Source organism: Pleurodeles waltl, chromosome 9, assembly GCF_031143425.1.
Source record: "Pleurodeles waltl isolate 20211129_DDA chromosome 9, aPleWal1.hap1.20221129, whole genome shotgun sequence".
NCBI lineage: Eukaryota > Metazoa > Chordata > Amphibia > Caudata > Salamandridae > Pleurodeles > Pleurodeles waltl.
This window is the reverse complement of record NC_090448.1, coordinates 897,271,005-897,283,982: the sequence shown is the minus strand read 5'-3', so window position 1 is coordinate 897,283,982 and position 12,978 is coordinate 897,271,005. Positions and strand designations below refer to the sequence as shown.

Genomic DNA, 12,978 nt, shown 5'->3' with positions numbered 1-12,978 from the left:
AAGGTAAACTAAAACCAAAAGGTCTTAGTTTAGACCTAAAGTCTAACTTCCTCAGAGTAAAGTTAGACTTTTAGTCTAAGTTTAGACTTTTGGTCTAAGTTGAGACCAAAAATCTAAACTTAGACCAAAAGTCTAACTTTACTAGGTCTAAACTTAGACTTTTGGTCTAAGTTTAACCTTTGTGGATCAGGTCCTAAGAGTGAAAAGTAGGCTTACGACTGTAAAGACTCTCTTTTTATGTGCAGTTCTCTCTGCTCCGTCTGAGGAGTCTCAACAGTCATAAAGTTACTATTATCGATTATGTTCGCTGACTACTCTGCAGTCAACACATTTTATATTTCTAAAAATCATTAAATCATAAAAACTTTTCACTACCTTGAAACGATGTCAAAAATGTTTTAAGCTTTAAATACAATTGCCTTCCTTTAATAAAAGTGGCTGTTACATTACACACAGAGGTCTTACTAAACATTTGTTCTACCATTACTACATTGGATGTACAGTAATACTAGTGATTTCACGTGTGTTCTGAAATAATACAACTGAGAATTATATATTTTTTGCACATCCTAGCGCTTTCATTTAGTCATCCATCTAAGCACTCTTTCTTCCAACCATGCTCTGATTCATCTACCAATGCACTCATTCACGTATCTATTCATCGAACGTTTAAATTGATGAATATATAATTCAACCACTCAATCGCACATTTCCAGCTCGGAATTTGCATCCACACAGCCATATGAGAAGCCATTCTTTGTACCTTCCATCAACCCATGTCACTATTTCTGGATGGACTATTTGCAGTCAGTGTATATGTGTGGATTGCCTTTTCATGGGAGCACATGTATGCATGGGCGTCCATATTAATGCTGTCCTGTATCTACGTATGTCTTTATGCTTGGTTGCTGTATGCATGTTGCTGTGTGTCTGCAAGGGTTTGTTGGTATGTGCGTGCATGGATACGTGTTGGTGTATTGCAGTGTCTAAATGTGGGTTCCTAAGTGTGAGGCACAAATATATGCTTGGCTGCATCCTATTCTTCTTTGTTATGTATGCACAGTACCAAAAGCTGACAAATTACCTTTTATTTGTTTGACGATTTATATAGGTCTTGCCCTAAATACAAACATTTGAAATGTACATCTGTTACAATTCCCACCGAGCAGACCACTTATTTCAAAGGAATACACTTATGCTAGTCACATATTTGAATTAAGAGGTCGCCAGGCCGCGGCCTGCTTGCAAACAACATAATGCGACATCAGCTCTTAGGATTTCAACATTATTTATTCTGTTATTTGCATTTCTGAACGCTTAGCTGATTTTTAACCATAGATTGGCAGTAGTCCAGTGCCATAATGGATTATCCTGTATAAAAGGATACTTTTCTCAACCTATTCACTTTATCTTCACAAGGGAGATTCTGAGAGGTAAGCTTTGTTTCATTACTGCATCTATTTAACAACTGCATGATTGAGCTTTCAGCACATCTATGCCTAAATGTACATACTTTACGGCCATATTCACAAGTGGCTTGAGCCACCGGTGCATCACTTTTTTTGACCCACCGACAGTGCAGGCCCATATCTAACAAGGTCACATAAAGCCACTTTGTCTGGCTTTTCATGGCCTTGTAGATATGAAGTAGGGCAATGCTGCGCAAGTCTTTGCATTGCCTCACTCTGCATCCAAGAGACATTCCCTGGGTGTTGTGGTGCATGTTACCAAGCAACACCCATGGATTTTGATGATCTCCCAAATTTACAAGGGTTTGTAAACCTGTGAATGCGTCAAAAGCCTATGCCTCCCCTGGAGAGGTGTAAGGGCGGCACATTGCAGAGAAGTACCTTTATTTCTCCTAGTTTTTTCCTTTTTATATGTGCGACACACATAGAAAGAGGTAAATGCCTCTTGTGGTTGTATTTGTGCAGGAAGGTGTCCTTTCCTGCACAAAAACAATCATCCCCGCAACACAGAAACCCCTGCACCATGATGCAAAGGTGCCAGTGTTGGCGCACGGCAGTCCATTGTGCGCCAGTGCAGGGGAAAAGGACAGGAATGCACTGTATCTTGTAGATATGGCACACTCCTGCCCTTTTCTTTTGACGCAGGCCAGCACAGCAAGAAGGCTTGCGACCCTACCCTGCGTGAAAGGATTGTAAATATCCCCCCTATTTTGTAGATGATCTTCAGCAAACATTGTTCCAGGTCCATATAAAAACATTGTGGTAGAACACTTACATAGCTTTAAGAAGTGTTGCAGAAATAAAGTAGTGAAAAAAGAGACAGAGCTACTAAAAATGAAGAAGGACCCAAAAAGGGCAAAAGTTAAAAACACTATTTTTTGTGCTTTTTACTTCATCTGATGCCCACGTTAAAACTCTGGCTGGAAGATTTAACAATGGAGAGGTGAAGGCAAGGTGGTGGGGTATAGGAAAGATTTGACAGAATGGGGATGCACTTTATGCAACATGAAATTATGTCTTTGACATTCTTTCTATGAAGAGCTGCACCCTCCAAAGTTATTTCGATATACAATTCACAATATAAATAATTTGGAGCAAACGATTTTGCAGTGTAATTTATTATACAGATGATGATGTGAGTATATAATCTGTGGCGTTGTCTTGTGTTTCTGCAGCCTTATATAGCACTTTATTCTTCTAATGGGGCTCCTGGATGCTGTTTTGGAGTGCCTGGATTAAAAGGTGTTGCATATAGATAAGCATGTAAGGAAGGTGTTGATAGAGTTTCTTGGACTTTGGAGATGTTCTCAAAATATGGTGCCGACTCCACCACAAGGACAGAATGCAAATAAAAGACAGGCAGGCCAAATGAAACAGGCTTGAAGCTCCTGAACTGCAACTGGAGCACCGTAGAGAAACTGCCTCTGGGGCACCATACAGAAAGATGCACAAGAGAGACAGCATCCCTAAATGTCTGTTATCATCACGGTCAGGGAGTACGTACGTCATAACTGACTGGGGGAAAAGTTGTGCAATTCATTTCTATGTTGAGACTGAGTGTATGTTCATTTGTACAAATTGTCAGTGGGCCATGATGGGGTCCAGCTCGAAGTACTGAATATGGAGATATATGCCACCAAACAAAGGCTTTCCAGTAATTACCTCTTTACTTCCAAGCTGTGCTCTCTAGAGTTAGTTTTCACAGAGAAATTCTAATTTAAATATGTGCACACCAGACAGTGCAGTCACTTAAAAATTGTCACCTAGCTATTTGAGCCAGCGCACCTGTTCATGATATGAAGTGTATTTATTGAGGCAAATGTTTGGCTAAGGTATTGCATTGCACACAGGAGTAACACAGTCAGTGCTGTATATGGCGAGGGAATGTTATTTTGTACAAGATCGGAGTTGAATGACAGTCTGGATGAACAGTCAAATAAAGTTTAAAATCCATTTAGGGTCACTCATATCTTTTCAATATCTGCTTTTCCTTTCCGCTCTATTTCTTTGTTCTTTTGTTCCTCACTTGTCCCTTCCTGTCTCTTTCACCTTTTATTTTAATCCTATCTTCTCGTCATTCACCCTTTAATTACATGTGTCATTTCTTCAGTCCTGCTAGTCCATTTTCCTTTTTCCACTCCCTTCAACCTCTCTTCTTCCCACCTCTGCGCCCTTACTAGTTACTTGCCTTCACTTGTTTCCTTTCGCTCGTCTTTCCAGCCTACACTCTTTCCATTGTTTTGCCTCCCTATTTCTTTTTAACCATTACCCCATCTTTCGTCCCCCTTCCTTCAGAACTTGTCTTTTTTTCATTTCTTCCTTCCTACTTCCTCTCCCATCCACCTATCCTTTTGTAGGTCTTTCCATTTCTCGCTGCCTCATTTCATTCATTCTCATCATCTCGGTGTATATGTAGTCATAAGGCACACTATGCAAAGTATTGCCATACTAAGTGGCTGCAAAATGTGTTTTTTCTTAAATATTGATAGTGCTAAACTAGCATCGTGATCACTGTGACAGGATTGGATCATTCAAATTAATTCATTATCCTTGCCTTGAGTTACCTATACCTGTCCAATTCCAAATGACCCACTTTAAACATGTTCAGATTGTAGTTTTCACCCATTATAGAAATATAATTTTTGTCATATTATACTCAGAGGTTTTACTTGGATTATTATGCTCAAGATATTGGCAGGCAGAAGGACTTTAGTTGGCACAGACTGCCTGCTTGCGTGTACTGAGCACTGGAAGCATGTTGCCTCTGAGCTCAATACCCTCTACAGGCTTCCAGTGTTGGCCTGCAGTTGAAAGGTCACTTCAGGATATGGTAAATGTGTGATACAAGAATGTTGTTATCAGAATATCATCTGGCGTAAGCATTTTCTCCTGAACATAATCTACAAAGAACATGGGCCTGATTTAGAGTATGGCAGAGGGGAATACTCCATCACAAACATGACGGATATCCCGTCCTCTGTATTACAAATCCTTTATAGCCTTCAGGGATTGTAATACGCCAGACAGGATATCAGTAACATTTTTGATTGGAGTAACCTATACGCCAAACTCTAAATCAGGCTCTATGGGGGTCATTCCGACCCTGGCGGTCCATGACCGCCAGGGCCGGGGACCGCGGAAGCACTGCCATCAGGCTGGCGGTGCTTCCGGGGCCATTCTGACCGCGGCGGTAAAGCCGCGGTCAGAAAAGGGAAACCGGCGGTTTCCTGCCGGTTTACCCCTGGCCCAGGGAATCCTCCATGGCGGCGCTGCTTGCAGCGACGCCATGGGGATTCCGACCCCCTTCCTGCCATCCTGTTCCTGGCGGTTTTTACCGCCAGGAACAGGATGGCGGGAACGGGTGTCATGGGGCCCCAGGGGGCCCCTGCACTGCCCATGCCACTGGCATGGGCAGTGCAGGGGCCCCTTAACAGGGCCCCATAATGATTTTCAGTGTCTGCTTTGCAGACACTGAAAATCGCGACGGGTGCCACTGCACCCGTCGCACCCCTACAACTCCGCCGGCTCCATTCGGAGCCGGCTTCATTGTTGAGGGGGGTTTCCCGCTGGGCTGGCGGGCGGCCTTCAGGCGGTCGCCCGCAGGCCCAGCGGGAAAGCCAGAATGGCCGCCGCGGTCTTTTGACCGCAGTGTGGTCATTCGGCGGTTCCCTCCAGGCGGGCGGCTCCTGCCGCCCGCCGGGGTCAGAATGACCCCCTATGTCTCTTTGTAGTTAATTATAAATAATTCACACCCAAAGGGATGTTGTTTTTGTATGTGATAAATAGGCCCCAATATTTAGGTGGGGGGATATTTCTGTGTAAGATATTCTGACATACACTCCAAGAGAAGGTCTGGCTGCTCAGTGTAACATTAGAAAGTGTTCTCATCAATCCATTTGCACATCATGATCACCAAAAAGGTGTGTAAATGCTCAATATTTTATTTGAGGTAGTGGCACAATATTCAATTCTAAGAGCCTGACTGATAGTTCAGGGCCTGAATTATAGAACAGCTCATCAACATAGTGGAGACAATTACCTATCCCACCCTGATGGACTACCACCCACCAAATTTAGAGATTACGACTGACCAGAGGTCACCTCTGTTCACTGAAAGGAATTTCCAACACAGTAGTTTATTTAAATATACTAAAAGTTTGGTGAAAGTCGTCGTCACTTCTTAATGACTGGCCAATAAAGGTTTGCAAAGTTTTCAGAAACAACTCCTGTAGGAAGTTGGCTCTCTATATATACTATCTCAAAGTGAGAGATAGTGTGCACAGAGTCCAAGTGTTCCCCTTAGAGGTTGATAGTAGCAAAATTAGATAATACTAATGCTCTATTTTGTGGTAGTGTAGTCAAGCAGTAGGCTTATCAGAGGTTAGTGTTAAGCATTTGTTGTACATACACAGGCAATAAAGGAGGAACACACACTCAAAGACTTAACTCCAGGCCAGTAGGTTTTATATAGAAAAATATATTTTCCTAATTTATTTTCGACCCACAAGATTCAAGATTTGAGGTAAGTACACAAAATGCAAGGTACTTCACACAGGTAAGTAGAGAACTTTCATTTAAAATAGTAGTACACACTGTTTTGGTTAAAATGGCGATAATCTATTTTAAAAGTGGACACTGCAATAATCAACAGTTTCTGGGGAGGTAAGTTTTGGTTAGTTTCTCAGGTAAGTAAAGCACTTACACAGTCAGTCTCCTGGGCATAAGCAGCCCACAGTTGGGGGTTCAAGGCAATTCCAAAGCCACCGTAGCAGCAACACAGGGCCGGACAGGTGCAGAGGTCAAAGGAGGGCCCAAAACACAGGTGCCTATGAAGAATAGGGGTGCTCCAGTTCCAGTCTGCTAGCAGGTAAGTACCTGCGTCCTCGGGGAGCAGACAAGGGGGGTTTTGTAGAGCACTGGGGGGGCACACAAGCACACAAAACACACCCTCAGAGGCTCAGGGGTGCAGTGTGCAAAGTAGGTGTCAATGGAGGGACCCGGGGGTCTCTCTGGCGATGCAGGCAGGGCACAGGAGGGCTTCTTGGGCCAGCCACTGACTGGGCTAGGATGAGGGCCTCCTGCTGGTCACTCCTGCACTAGTAGGTGGTTCCTCTCAGTCCTGGGGGTTGCGGGTGCAGTGCTTGGTCCAGGCGTCAGGTTCCTTTGTTACCAGGCAGTTGCGGTCAGGGGGAGCCTCTGGATCCTCTCTGAAGGCGTCGCTGTGGGGGTGGAGGAGGGTCGACTCAGGTTGTCCACGTTGTTGGAGTCGCCTGGGAGTCCTCTCTGCGGTGTTGGTTGTCCTAAACTCGATCTGTAGGCGTCGGGTGCAGAGTGTGAAGACTCACGCTTCTGGCAGGAAGTGAGAGTCTCTTTAAAGTTGTTTCAAAGTTGCAAAGTTGTTGCAGTTTCTGAACAGTGCTGCTGTTCTCTGGAGGTTCTTGCTCCTTTGGGTGCAGGGCAGTCCTCTGAGTCCTCAGAGGTCGCTGGTCCCGCTGGATGCGTCACTGTGCAGGTTCTTTGAGTCTGGAGACAGGCCAGTCAGTTGGCGGCTCTATCGTCTCTGCGGGGCTTTCAGGTCAGCGGTCCTTCTTCTTGTTGTAGGTTGCAGGAATCTGATTTCCTGGGTTCAGGGTCACGCCTACATACTAATTTTAGGGGTGTGTTTAGGTCAGGAGGGCAGTAGCCAATGGCTACTGTCCTTGAGGATGGCTACACCCTCCTTGTGCCTCCTACCTGAGGGGTGGGGGTACACCCCTATTCCTATTTGGGGAATCCTCCAAAACCAAGATGGAGGATTTCCAAAGGCAGGGCTCACCTCAGCTCAGGGAACCTTAGGGGCTGTCTTGACTGGTAGGTGACTCCTCCTTGTTTTTCTCATTATCTCCTCCAGACTTGCCACCAAAAGTGGGGGCTGTGTCCGGAGAGACGGGCATCTCCACTAGCTGGGATGTCCTGGGGTGCTGTAACAACAGGCAGGAGCCTTTGAGGCTCACCACCAGGTGTTACAGTTCCTGCAGGGGAAGGTGAGAAGCACCTCCACCCAGTGCAGGCTTTGTTCCTGGCCACAGAGTGGCCAGAAACTCGTCTGGTTGTGACGGGCTGGCAGAAACTGGTCAACCTAGCACTAGGAGTCGGAATGGTAATCATGGGGCATCTCTAAGATGCCCTCTGTGTGTATGTTTCAACAAAATTGTGCTGAGAAGATTGACACCAAACTTCCCAGATTTCAGTGTAACCATTATGGAACTGTGGAGTTCGTAATTGACAGACTCCCAGACCATATACTCTTTAGGCTACCCTGCACTTACAATGTCTATGGTATGGCTTAGACACTGTAGGGGCATATTTCTCATGCAACTATGCCCTCACCTGTGGTATAGTGCACCCTGCCTTAGGGCTGTAAGGCCTGCTAAAGGGGTGACTTGCCTATGCCACAGGCAGTGGGATGTGGGCATGGCACCCTGAGGGGAGTGCCATGTTGACGTAGTCATTTTCTCCCCATCAGCACACACAAGCTGTGAGGCAGAATTCATGTGCTGAGTGAGTCAGGGGACTTATCTGTGTGCATGGGCTGTGCCAATTGTGGACACAAAGGTACAGTTTGGAGAAAGAAAACTGGTGCTGGGGCCTGGTTGGTGGGTTCCCAGCACACTTTCAATCATAACTGGCATCAACAAAAGGCAAAAGGTTAGGGGGTAACATGCCCAGGGAGGCATTTCACTACAACTCCAAAATCGAGAGGAAAAACATTTCACCATCTACTCTAAATACGGTCTGTGGTGTAAAGTCTTTCCTCTGATTGCCCCTACTCCATCAAATTTGCAACTTTATACAATTATGCACCATTTGCAGTAAAAACGTGTTGTGAAAAGTACTATTTATGTTTACAATTTACTGTGAAAGCATTTGAACAGAACATGAAAAATGACTGGAGGACACATTTAGGCCCTCATTACAACCCTGGCGGTCGTGATAAAGTGGCGGTAATAACGCTAACAGGCTGGCGGTAACTAATGCCAAATTATGACCATGGCGGAAAGTTCTCCGAAAGACAGCCAATGTACCACACCGACTGCCAGGGCGGAAACAACATTCACCACAGCGGTAGCCGCCTACAGCCAGACGGAAGTCAAAGTTTCGCCCACCATATTATGACAACACAATCCACCACCTTTTTTGGGGCAATACCAACATCAAAAGTCTGGTTGAAACAGAGCTCACAAGTGAAAGGACTCACCTTTGGAGACACAGGGAAGAACCATGCATCCATGGAGCACGAACTGCATGTCTTTCTGATGATATTCTACGTTCTGCTCCACCACGAACACCAACGCCAGCTAAGACAATGACGGTGAGCACAGCCACCTAGCACACAAGGGAGGGGGGGAGGAAAAAGGGAGTGACACACATACGCACCATACACACCACACACACACACATACACACACACACACACCATACACACACAAATAATTTACAAAAGTGAATGTAATAAGATCACCACAGTATAAATAATAATTTAGGCAATGTAACAGATATATACAAATGTACAAAACAAGGGACACAGCCCAGTCCTCATTTTGCTTGGGCCTCATGGCCACAGGCCAAAGTCCAAGGCCCCACTTGTCACCTGCATCAACAAGGAGAGAACAATGCAGGAGCATCATTTGGCAAATAGGAAGGGATCTCAGGGGGAGGGGGGCACCTCAGCCGGGAGCTGAAACAAGACCACTGGCTCTGGAGGAGGCAACATGCCCTGTACTTGGTCCCAGGAAGTGCAAGGTCACAGTCTCTCAAGTGGGTGTCTTGCCCACTGGTTCTGGAGGGGGCAACATGCCCTGTGCTTGGTCCTGGGGAGTGCAAGGCCACAGTCTCTCTAGTGGGTGTCTTGCTCACTGGTTCTGGAGTGGACAGGCCGCACAGAAGCCCATGGATGCATGATTACATGTCGTCCGCTGGTGGTGACGGCTGCACTGTGCTGTTGATGGTGGGAGGCTCCTGCACATCCTCTGCACCCTTGGATGGATGCACTGCGGAGGTGCTGCTGGTAGGGGGAGGCTCCTGCACACCCCCTGCACACTCAGATGGATGCACTGTGGTCCTGCACCCTCGGATGGATGCACTGTGGTGGTGCTGCTGGTGGGAGGAGGCTCCTGCACATCCCCTGCACCCTCGGATGGATGCACAACCATGTTTGGTGGTTGGGGCTCCGTCACAGCTGCTGACCCAGGCTCCTTGACCCTCTTGCCTGCACGTGCAGGCTCCTTGGTCTTCCTGCCTGCTGGTGAAGGTTCCTTGGTCTTCCTGCCTGCTGGTGCAGGCTCCTTGCCCTTTCTGGTGGCGGGTGCAGGCTCCTTGGTCTTCCTGCCTGCTGGGGCATGCTCCTTGCCCTTTCTGGTGGTAGGGGCAGGCCCCTTGGTCTTCCTGCCGGCTGATGCAGGCTCCTTGCCCTTTCTGGTGGCAGGTGCAGGCTCCTTTCCCTTCATGCCTGCTGGTGCATGATCCTTCCTCTTTGGCAGGCTGGTGCAGGCTCCTTTCCCTTAAGGCTGGCTGTTGCAGGCTCCTTCCCTTCAGTAAATGTGGCCTGGATTCCTTTCCACCACAAGTGGTTGTGGATGGAACTGGGCCTGTGGACTGTGTGGCTGAGGTACTTGGCTGGGTTCGTGATACCCTGGCCATACGTGCAGGACAGGGAGGGAAGGAGAAGGAATCGGAGTGGAGGATGAGGGAGTGGTTGTTGGAGGTGTCTGTCTACTGGATTAGGGTGCAGGTGCATGGGCTGTATGTTGTTGTGAGGTGGATGGCTGTTTGTTGTTTGAGTGCTTGCGTTTGTGTACTTTAGGAGGGGGGAACAGACACAGTGGGAGAGGACACAGGGACGTGAGCATGGATGTTGTGGAGGTGCCTGCCACTGAGGTTTGTGTTCTGCTTGGTGTGCTGATGAAAAGGGGGAGACAGTCGAAATAGTGGATATTCTTGTGTCTGCAACTGGATGGTGTTTGTGTAAGTGCCTGTGGGATGACGTGTGGTGCTTGTGTTTGCCTGTGACCCTTTGGGGTGTTGTCTTGTGCGCATGCTCGTCTGCTGTGTGCTTGGGATGAGTTGGGGTTGAGGAGAATGGGACTGGGAAGTGGAAGTTGGAGGGGGGGCGGTAGTAACAGGGACAATGGCTGCCATCAGAGAGGAGGCCAGAGCCTGGATCAATCTCTGTTGGCCTCCTTGGCAATGGCATGCCATATACCCTTCTTTTGATGGGCACTGACCTGCAGAGGCAATACACACAGGGAAAAACCATTAGACAACTAGTCGAGCCTGTTACACACATGGCCCACCATACCCGTTTCTATCATCATTGGCACACACATAGCCCAGCAAAACACCCTGTACGCCGCCAAGAGGACTTCCACCCACCCCTCTTACACGAGACCTTCACACACACCACTCCATGCATTCATACCACATGCATCGTGCCTACAGTGTACTCACCTGTTGGTCTGGAGGCCCATACTGCAGTTCGTACTGGGGTAGGACCCCATCCACCAGTCTCTCCAACACCTCCCCTCCCAAGTGAAGGCTGGGGCCCTTCCCCGGTAACACAGGCCATGGTAGTTTCCAGATACAGGTCACAACAGCACATGCAGTGTAGGTCCTCTCCTATGGAAGGTCAGGTAGCAAGGGAGGAATTTGATAGAAAATGGCGGTCACATCCGAGGCGGTGCATACCGTCACAGCCGGCGTAGATCACCATTGGCCATGGTACCCCATAGGGCCCAATGTTAACCAATGAGGAGTTGCACAGCGGTTCCCGACTGGCTCTCACAGCAGTGCACGTCAATGGAATTACCTCACTTCCACCTGTCCCTCCACAGAGGACAGGCGGACGCAATTTCGGGGGGGCAGGCCTCTGGAATAATGCTGCATCACAAGAGTATAGGCACATACTGGACAAATAAAACTGACCCATTTCATGTTTAAAGAATGAAAACTACTGTTGTAGCTCCATTGTTTAGGTTGTGACCGGCTCCTCACACTTGTGTCCCTTAGATTCCTACTCCTGCAGATGAATAGGAGATTGAGACATACCGTTGTGTACAGACCCCTGGTAGACTTTGCAACACTGGAGGACAGGCACATTATCCTCACCTATAGACTTGACAGGGCCACAAGCACAGAGCTGAGTGCCCAATTGGAGCCTGATCTGATATCTGCTATCCGTCACCCCACTGGGATCCCCCCTCTTGTGCAAGTGGAATTAGTACTCCATTTCCTGGCAACTGGTTCTTTCCAAGTGACAGTTGGCTTGGCAGCTGGAATGTCACAGACAATGTTCTCAAACGTGCTGACAAGAGTGTTGTCTGCCCTGATAAAACACATGTGCAGCTACATTGTTTTCCCCCAGGTTGAGGATTTGGCCACAGTGAGGCCGAGGTTTATGCAATGGGACACATCCCCAACACAACTGGACCAATTGATGGAACACATATTGCATTTGTCCCCCCCTGCCAGAATGAACAAGTGTTCAGGAATTGTAAGAGTTTTCACTCCATGAATGTACAGATGGTGTGCTTGGCGGACCAGTACATCTCCCACGTCAATGCTAAGTATCCTGGGTTGGTGAATGATGCCTTTGTTCTGAGGAATAGCAGCATCCCAAATATGATGGGCCAACTACAGAGGCACAGGTAGGTAGGTAGGTGAGCCCTGGTTCCCAACCAGTAGATGTTGGTGTATGGGTATGGTGTGGGCCATATAGGATAGTGTGTGGCTAAATGTTGTCCCTCAATATTTGCAGGTGACTCTGGTTACCTAAACCTATCATGGTTGCTGACTCCTGTGAGGAATTCCAGGACAAGGGCAGAAGAACGTTTTAATGAGGCACATGGGAAAACCACAAGGATCATTGGCCTCCTGAATGCCAGTTTTTGGTGCCTCCATCTAACAGGTGGATCCCTGTGCTACTCACCCAAGAAGGTCTGCCAGATAGTAGTGACATGCTGCATGTTGCATAACCTGGCCCTCAGACGCTATGTCCCTTTTCTGCAGGAGCCTGGAGATGCCCGTGTGCCAGCAGTGGACCCTGTGGACAGTGAGTGATTTCAAACTTCTATGCCCACTTACTGTTCCCTCTGGCAGTTCATTTTGCAGATGTTGGTGACCTGACATATAAACCTGGTGTGATCACTGCAGCCAGCTACAGGTCATTAATCAATGCTAATTCTATGTACAGTTCATTTGCAATGGTTGTACCTGTTTCAATCAATACATATTTGAAATACATGACATGCTCGAAATAGAATTTGATCCAACTGTGTTTATTGAAGTGCTAACATATAGGGGGAAAGTGCAATGGGATAGGGTGATGATGGAGGAAAGTCCAAGGTATTGTTTCAGACTGTTTGTAGCACAGGTGCAGTGTCCGTGGGGACATAGGAAGGGGAGCAATGGCAGTTCAAGGTGGGCAGGGTGACTGAGTGGGACACAAAAGTGACAATCAGGAGAGTCTCAGTTC

At 47.4% G+C, this 12,978-nt stretch overlaps 1 protein-coding gene across 1 annotated transcript in view; it reads left to right on the top strand.

The window, feature by feature from the left end:
- Positions 1 to 1,407: 1,407 nt before the first annotated feature.
- The window catches only part of LOC138260097 (alpha-1-antitrypsin-like protein GS55-MS), a 107,976-nt gene continuing 96,405 nt past the window's right edge, over positions 1,408 to 12,978 (top strand). The window contains exon 1 of the mRNA XM_069208241.1: positions 1,408 to 1,433. The gene's annotated coding sequence lies outside the window, so the exon portion shown is untranslated. The remainder of the gene's footprint in view (positions 1,434 to 12,978) is intronic.